The 7692-nt window shown below is 44.5% G+C and overlaps 1 pseudogene; it reads right to left on the bottom strand.

The window, feature by feature from the left end:
• Nucleotides 1–538: 538 nt before the first annotated feature.
• LOC116897606 lies at nucleotides 539–652 on the bottom strand (annotated as a pseudogene).
• Nucleotides 653–7692: the final 7040 nt, after the last annotated feature.

Here is a 7692-nt window from a genome sequence, read left to right as displayed (position 1 = left end):
TTCCAGGGCCAGCTCTCCCATGATGCCCAGGTGAGGGGTGGGAGCAGTTCTGCCTCTCTTCATTGTGCCCACATCCCTCTGTTTCTCTTTCATTCCTCCACCACTTACCTGCTCCTCCTGATAGCACTGGAAGTCTCTGAGTACCTGGGGTCATTGTCTCAGAGTGGTCTCAGGAGTGCTATGCTCTGCTTGTGCATAATGGACTCAGGTAGGGGTTATCTTGGGCATGGTCTGCTCCCCAAGGTCTGCCTAGAACCAGACTGGTGGTCATCTCAGGCTTGTTCCTTTCCCAGCTTGCCCAAGTGGCCCCTTGTGAGGTCATCTGTCTCAATCTCACTCCAGGCCAGGAATCAGGGTTCTTTCAGTCTCTGGCTCTCTCCCTGTCCTGGGAGCCTGTCCAGGCCTGCCCTGTGCCAGACTGATGGACATCTCTGGCTAGCTCCCTTCCTGTGCCAGACTGATGGTCATCTCTGGCTAGCTCTCTGCTCAGGTCCCATGCACTGGATGAGTGGTCATGTTAGGCTTGTTTATCTCAGGGGATGTTAGGCTACATTCAGATGTTCCCAGGTGAGAACACTGAGCTTAGACATAGCATCTTCCTCTCTGTCATGCATGACCCAGCAGCCACTTCTGCAGCACCTCTAGGGGCAGGCCACCTCATTCTTCCCTACAACTAATTAGAATATATAACTTTGTTTTTCTTGGTGGCCATCTAGGCTGGTCCCGTACCTTGCCTAGTGCCCATAGTACAGCAACAAGCCCGGATCTTTTAGTATTTCTATGCTGTGCTGACTTATATACTTGGTTACATATCCAGTGATAGCAAAACTGATTCTACTTTTAGCTTTTGAAAACCTTACAATGCCCAAACTAGTTTACATCCACCTGCAGTGAACACGGGTTTCTTTTCCCGATATCCATTCTGTCTCTGTCTCTGTCTCTGTCTCTGTCTCTGTCTGTCTCTCTCTCCTCTATTTTAAAGACAGGTTCTTGTTAGAAATTAGTTCTAATGCTTTGATTTAATCGGGAATCCGTGTGGCCAAACACTGAAGGTCCTTGCCTCTTATTGGTTTTGATCGATCAATAAAAGTGCCAGCAGCTAATGGTTGGGCAAAGGCAGATGAGACAAGACCCTTAGATTTGCATGGGAGAGGATGCAGAAAGGAGAGAAGAATTGCCATGACCCGGGGGAAAGAGATGGATCAGACTTAGAGTGGCAGAGAGTAGGTCATCCAAAATGTAGTTAGAAAGAGAAAGTGGCCCCCAAAAGAGCCAGTCAGGTAGTGTAGACCAATAGGCCTCACGGAAGGTAACAGGGCAGCAAAGCAGACTTAGAAGGTGTTGAGATAGGAGTGGGGGTGTGGGAGGGATGTATGCTAGCCATGGGAGGATTAGAACTGCCCAGTCATTGAGTAGCCAAGGCATTTCAAAAGTAAGCTAGTGCATGCGTGTGTGTGTGTGTGTGTGTGTGTGTGTGTGTGTGTGTGTGTGTGTGTGTGTGTTCATTCGAGGATCAAACGAGCTCCTGGGCAGATGGCTGCAAGTGCGTGACCCACCAGGAGCACAAAACAGAGTAGCTAAAACCTCAACACTACAGGTTCTCTCTGTGTGGCCTTGACTGTTCTGTAACTCACTATGTAGATCAAGCTGGACTCAGACTCTCGGAGACCTGCCTGCTCCTGCTTTCTGAAATGCTGGGATTAAATGTGAGAGCCCCTATGCCAGACTCAACATTTGTTTTCTTGGTTATAGTCACTCTGATTGAGGTGAGGTGGAATCTCAGAGGAGGTATAATTTGTCGTTCTCTAATAGCTAAAAACGTTGAACACTGTTTTTGAAATATTTATTAGCCATTTGTATTTCTTCCTGTAACTTCAGTTCCCTTGCTCATTTATCTACAGGATGATGGGTGGTAGGGTATTTAATTTTAATTTTTAAATAAATCCTACGTGTCAATCCTCTGTAAGATGTATAGTTAGCAGGAATTTTTCCCATTCTGCAGACTGTACTTTTCTTCATTTTCATCGCTTCCTTGGCTGCACAGATTTTTTTTTACCATAAAGCCATTCCACTTTTCAGTTCTCAAGCTGTCTCCCGAGCTCTTGCCTTCCATCGCAGAAAGACTTCACTTCCGTATCCTTAAGTATTGTTCCTGTGTTCTCCTCTAGAAGTTTCAGATTTTATACTAAGATGTTTGATTCATTTTGAATTTATTTTGTGAATAATGAGTGATTTTAAAAAACTAGTTTCATTCTTCTATGTGTGAATAAGCAGTATTTTGCTAAATGGGAGAAAAAAAAACTGAAAGCATTTCGTGAGTTATATGAAGGTACTCTCTTAGCTAGGGTTTCATTGCTGTGGAGAGACACCGTGACTAAGGCAACTCTTACAAAGGTAAATGTTTAATTGGGACTGGCTTAGCGCTTCAAACACCATCATAGCATACACCATTATCATCATGGGAAGCATGGCAGTATGCAGGCTGATGAGAGGAGCCAAGAGTTCTACATCTCGATCTGCAGGCAGCAGCAGGGGACTCTCTTCTGCCAGCAGCCAGAAGGAGGGTCTCTCTTCTCTCCTGGGTGGAGCTTGAGAACAGATCCCACCCCTGCAGTGACAAACTTCTTCCAAGGCCACCCTTTCTAATAGTGCCACTCCCCACGGGCCAAGCATATTCAAACTACCACAGGTACTCAAAGGTTTCTGATCTGTCCACTCTTGTTCAGTGTAAGCCTTAAAGTCTTAGCAAGAGTGATATGGCAAGAGAAAGAAATGAAAAGCACACAAATAGGAAAGAAAGAAGTCAAATCATTCCCATTAGAAAATGTCATAGTCTCACACTTGGGAGACACTAAAGGCTGCAGAAAACTGCTAGGCCTGACAAACACTTTGAGCGAAGTAGCAAGATACAAAAGTAACTTAAAAAAAATCAGTAACTTTCCTCCACACAGAAAGTAATTTGCTTACAATAAATTAGGGGGAAATACACTATTTGTAATACCTTCGAGAATAACAATAACTTAGAACTAAACCTAAGGAAGTGAAAGACTTCTAGACTGAATCTAAAGTACTGAGGAGGAAACAGAAGAATCAAGAAGGAACAGTTTCCGTGCTTATGGACTGGAAGAATTAACGTTGTGAAAATGACTGTGTGGCAAAAGCTATGTAGAGTTCATCTCCATCAAAATTTCAATAACATTCTTTACAGAGCTAGAAAAAAAAATATCCCTCACACCCATCTGAAACACACACACACGCACGCACGCACGCACGCACGCACATACACTAACCAAATCAATCCTAAGCAGAAAGGACAATGTTGTAAGTTTACCTTGCCCCACCTCAAATTATACTTCAGAATTGCAGCAATGAAGCCAGCTCGGTGCCAGCACAGTACCGACACTGTGACGGCCATTTTCACATTAGCACTTGTGTTCAGTGCTCACCAGTGCTGTGGGTATACAGTTGATATTTATTACCCGATAACCAGGTTTTCCATTGGTCTTTATTCGGTGATCCTCTCGGCTAACTCCGGACAAATGGTTCAGCAGGCAAAGGCACTCGTATACACTTGGAGAACTGAGTCCTCCAAGTCATCCTCTCACTTCTACACATGCTCTCCCACACATATGTAAACAACACTTAAAAACAACTAATAATGATGATGATGATGACGACAATGATGATGATGATGATGATGATGATAATAATAATAATAATAAATGTAATAAAAAATTTAAAGTATTGACCAGGATAGTGTTGTGATTTTGAATAGTCTCCTGGAGAGGTCTGTCCGTAAACAGTAGTTTGGGCACGATGGCCTAAGCAGCTATGTGTTCACCTTAGCCAGTGTTTCCCCATCTTCCTAATACTGTGACCCTTTAACACAGTCCCTTGTGTTATGGTGATTCCTGTGCATAAAATTATTTGTGTTGCTATTTCATAAGTATCATTTTGCTACTGCTACGAATCATACTGTAAATACCTGTGTTTTCCGATGGTCTTAGGTGATTCCCTGGGAAAGGGTTCTTAGCCCTCGAAGGGAGTCGAGACTCCCAGGTTGAGAACCACTTATCTCAGCCGTCCATTGCTGAGTCATGGTCTCCGTATTCAATAGAGGGCAGCATGAAGACCATGGCCGAGAGCTCATTCGATGGGGTGTGGCTTGAAGGTTAGGTAAGAACTAACCTGAGAAAGGTGACTGAATTCAAAACAGACTAGCTAACCCAGTGGCAGTGTTGCCTGAGAACATGGACCCAGAACAGGAAGAGATTGCTTTATTCAAAGCAAGGAGACAGGACAGCAGCCTGCATCATTCAGTTTGAAGTCAGGTAGAATCTCGTCACCATGGCAACTTGCTCAGTAGAATACACACTTGGAAAAAATAATCACAATTAAAAAATGGTGCGAATCTGAGCGGCGGACAAAGAGGGACAGGAAACAAGAGTGGCCACCAAGGTGAGTCTAACCAGGCAAGGCACATCCTGCTTCGGAATCAGGCATCGCTGAACACTACACCATGGTCTCCCTCAGTCCACCCACAGAACAGCTCAGACTTTGACACAATGTTTCCATTCTCTTTTCTGAGTTCTGTCCCATTGTCTAATTTGCTCTCTCACTGGAGGATTTGCGGAAGATTCACATTGTGATTGGCTAATGTGGAAACACAAACACAGTAAAAACAGGTTTGCTGGCCTTGGCTATTTGTTGCCTCTTTGTCCTTAGGCTCTGGAGACAACCAATAGTAGGTTACAACTCCAGTGTCAATTCAGCCGTTCTGCCACGCATAATTAATCTGATTTTAAGCTTTGCACTGCCTTCCGGAGGCTCTATCCTTTCCGAAATCCCTGTCCAATCTTTGTCCACACTTCTCTCAGTTTACTTATTCTGCAGTTTCATCGCAGGGATCCTTGGATGGTCCTGATGGAGAAAAACAGGAAATGAGCAGGGACTGCCACCCGTCATCTGCAGACATTACATCACCTGCCCCTGGCCTTTCTGTCTGCATGGCTTTGATCCTGCCTGGCTCCTTAAAAGCTCTTGTTTTTGCTGTTAGCATTTTCCAGGAGCCTCTTTGGGTCTTGGGATGTCACCTCCCTGGCATGATTCCTTCAGGCTTGTGTCATCCCTTGTGTTTGTCTTTGACTAAATGCATCCCGACTCCTCCCTTTTTTCCTCTGAAGGAACAATGTTATACCACTCGTATTTTATCAGTCTCTCCCTGAGTTCCTGATTAACGCATCTTCCCTGGTAGAGCCTTGGGCAATGAGATCAGATCTGTTTTTCTGGCTTCTGTCCTGAGCCTTCAGCTGCCCAGACCACACACTTGCAGTGCACTTCCAGACAGTTGAGAACCCAAGAGCTTGACTTAAAAATGCAGCCCTAATCTAGGGTCTGAAATTAAAACAAAAAAGAAACCCTGGGATTAATAAGGAAAATAAAGATACTTACAAACTCATATTTCCTTGACCACCTGGGATATATATGATGGAAAATGGTTGGTCACACCCTCACTCTCAGCTTATCAAATCTCTAAGAGCAAAACATTTCCTACTAACTTTGTGTGCACATGTGTGCTCAAACGCACGTGTGTACACTCATGTGTACACAAGTAATGTATGTGCATACGTATGGATATGTTTGTACTGAGAAAAAGCACACAAGAGTCCCGCTATATAGCCCAAGGGTGCAACTCCATACCTGTCTAAAAGCATTGATTTTTAGCAATGTCCTCAGCTTTTTCTGAGATTGCTCAAGATACTCTAAGCAACCACTTCCACAGAGGCCAGAAGAAAGAAAGCACCGGCTAGATTGCTGGCTGAGATGGATTTGAAAGTCAAAGGCTAGCTGTCTGTTTGGGCCATTTTGATACCGTGAATAATAACCCTCCTAACTTAATCTTACTTTGTTTTAACGTTTTGTATGTATGGGTATTTCATTTGCATCTGTGTTTATATACTACATGCATGCAGTGCCAAGGAGGCTGGAGGGGGGCATTAAATCCCCAGGGACAGGAGTTACAGATGTTTTTAAGCCACTATCGGGTGTAAGGAGTCAACCCATGTCCTCTAGAACAGAAGTAGGTGTCCCTAACTGCTGAGCCACCTTTCCAGCCCTAAAACCCTCCCAATTTTAAAAGAATCTTTCAGACTTGCTCTGAAGGAGGCCAGCGTTGGAAGAAACAAGACTCTAAATGTCAGTAAGGAAATCCTGAGATGCGGAAGCAGAGTTTCTTGCTACAGTGGTCAGTACTGCATGGTCTGTCTTTTGAGGATTTTGTAGAGTGTGTGTTACATGCGCAGTGATAGGTATTAGAGCTTTGACTGCGGACATGCATCTCACATGCAGGCAGGCATCTTCCTCTCAATCCTCTTAATATCCTCATTCGGCTAGCCTCACTATACAAGATCTTACATGGCTTGATTCGATAGGCAAACCAACTTGGCATAACAATACCAGCTGTGGTGTTGAAAACAGCAAGTGAATACATTCCCTGTGTCCTTCCCCACGAAAGATGCAGGCTCTGGTACTAACCACTTTTCCCATTCCATGGAGATTCTCTGTGTGTTTATATGTGTGCATGTGTGTGAGAGTGTGCGTGTGCCGGCATGCATGTGAAGGTCAGAGGTCAGAGGTCAGAAGTCAGAGGTCAGCCTTCAGGTGCTAGCTACCTCGTTTTTTTGGACCCAGGATCTCTCGTTAGGCTGTCCCCCATTAGGCTAGGCCGCCTGTCCAGCAAGCCCCAGAGGCATTCACCTGTCTCTCCCTCAGCAGCACTTGGGCTTTGCAAGCACTTGCCAGCACACCCAGCTTTTTAGATGGGTTCTGACGATGGAACTTGGTTGCCTGGGCCCATGCAGCAGATACTCCACCAACAGAGCTGTGTCCTCGGATCCCTCCACAGAGATCTTGAAAACTTCCCATTCAGTTTAGGGCAACACAGAACTACAAGAATGAGTCAGGCATTCCAGGACAAGAACGGCCAGCTCTGTCTTCACTGGGGCTCTAATTTAAGACCTGATGTCCGTGAATTATTTATCACCCCAAATCCAAATCACCTGTGACTCTGTCACGATTTCTCACTGAGTTTCACCGACTGGAACCGGACAATTGGAAATGTCTTTTTTCCCTTTGCAGGGTGTGAAGACCATGGGTTTATGGGTCTGGGGGATTTTTATTTTTACTCATACAACTTTCTTTTGTATAATATTTTAATTTTTTTGCAGCTACAACGTGGGTTATACTGGGATATCTTGGAAGACTGATTTTTGTTTGCAGTTCTAGCAAGAACTTTCTGCCTGTACTCCTGCCTTTGACCTATCGACCTATTTAGCATTTCACTTGAATCAATGTGGATCGTCATCCCAAAGCTCCAGAAGCCCCTAAATATCCTTCTAACACTTCAGATTTCCATAAAGATTCTAGATCTCTCATAGGGAGCCTTCGAGGTGCTCAAAAAGAGGTTTCTTGTAGTAACATTGTAGGTTTACAGAACGTATTTGTCTGTTTATTCAGTGACTCTTCTTACCGTGCTCCACGACCAGAACATCTTCAGAACAACAAGAGCTAACTTAAGGAAGTAAGGGTTTATTTCTGTTCATAGCTCGAAGGCAAAGTCGGTTGAGGTTTGGTCTTGCTATCTATTGTGATGCTAAGACCTGGAGTCTGCTCAGTGACCTAAGTGACCCTGCT

This window comes from Rattus rattus, chromosome 3, assembly GCF_011064425.1.
Source record: "Rattus rattus isolate New Zealand chromosome 3, Rrattus_CSIRO_v1, whole genome shotgun sequence".
Lineage (NCBI taxonomy): Eukaryota > Metazoa > Chordata > Mammalia > Rodentia > Muridae > Rattus > Rattus rattus.
The sequence above is the reverse complement of the archived record's forward strand: the minus strand, read 5'-3'. Positions and strand labels throughout refer to the sequence as shown.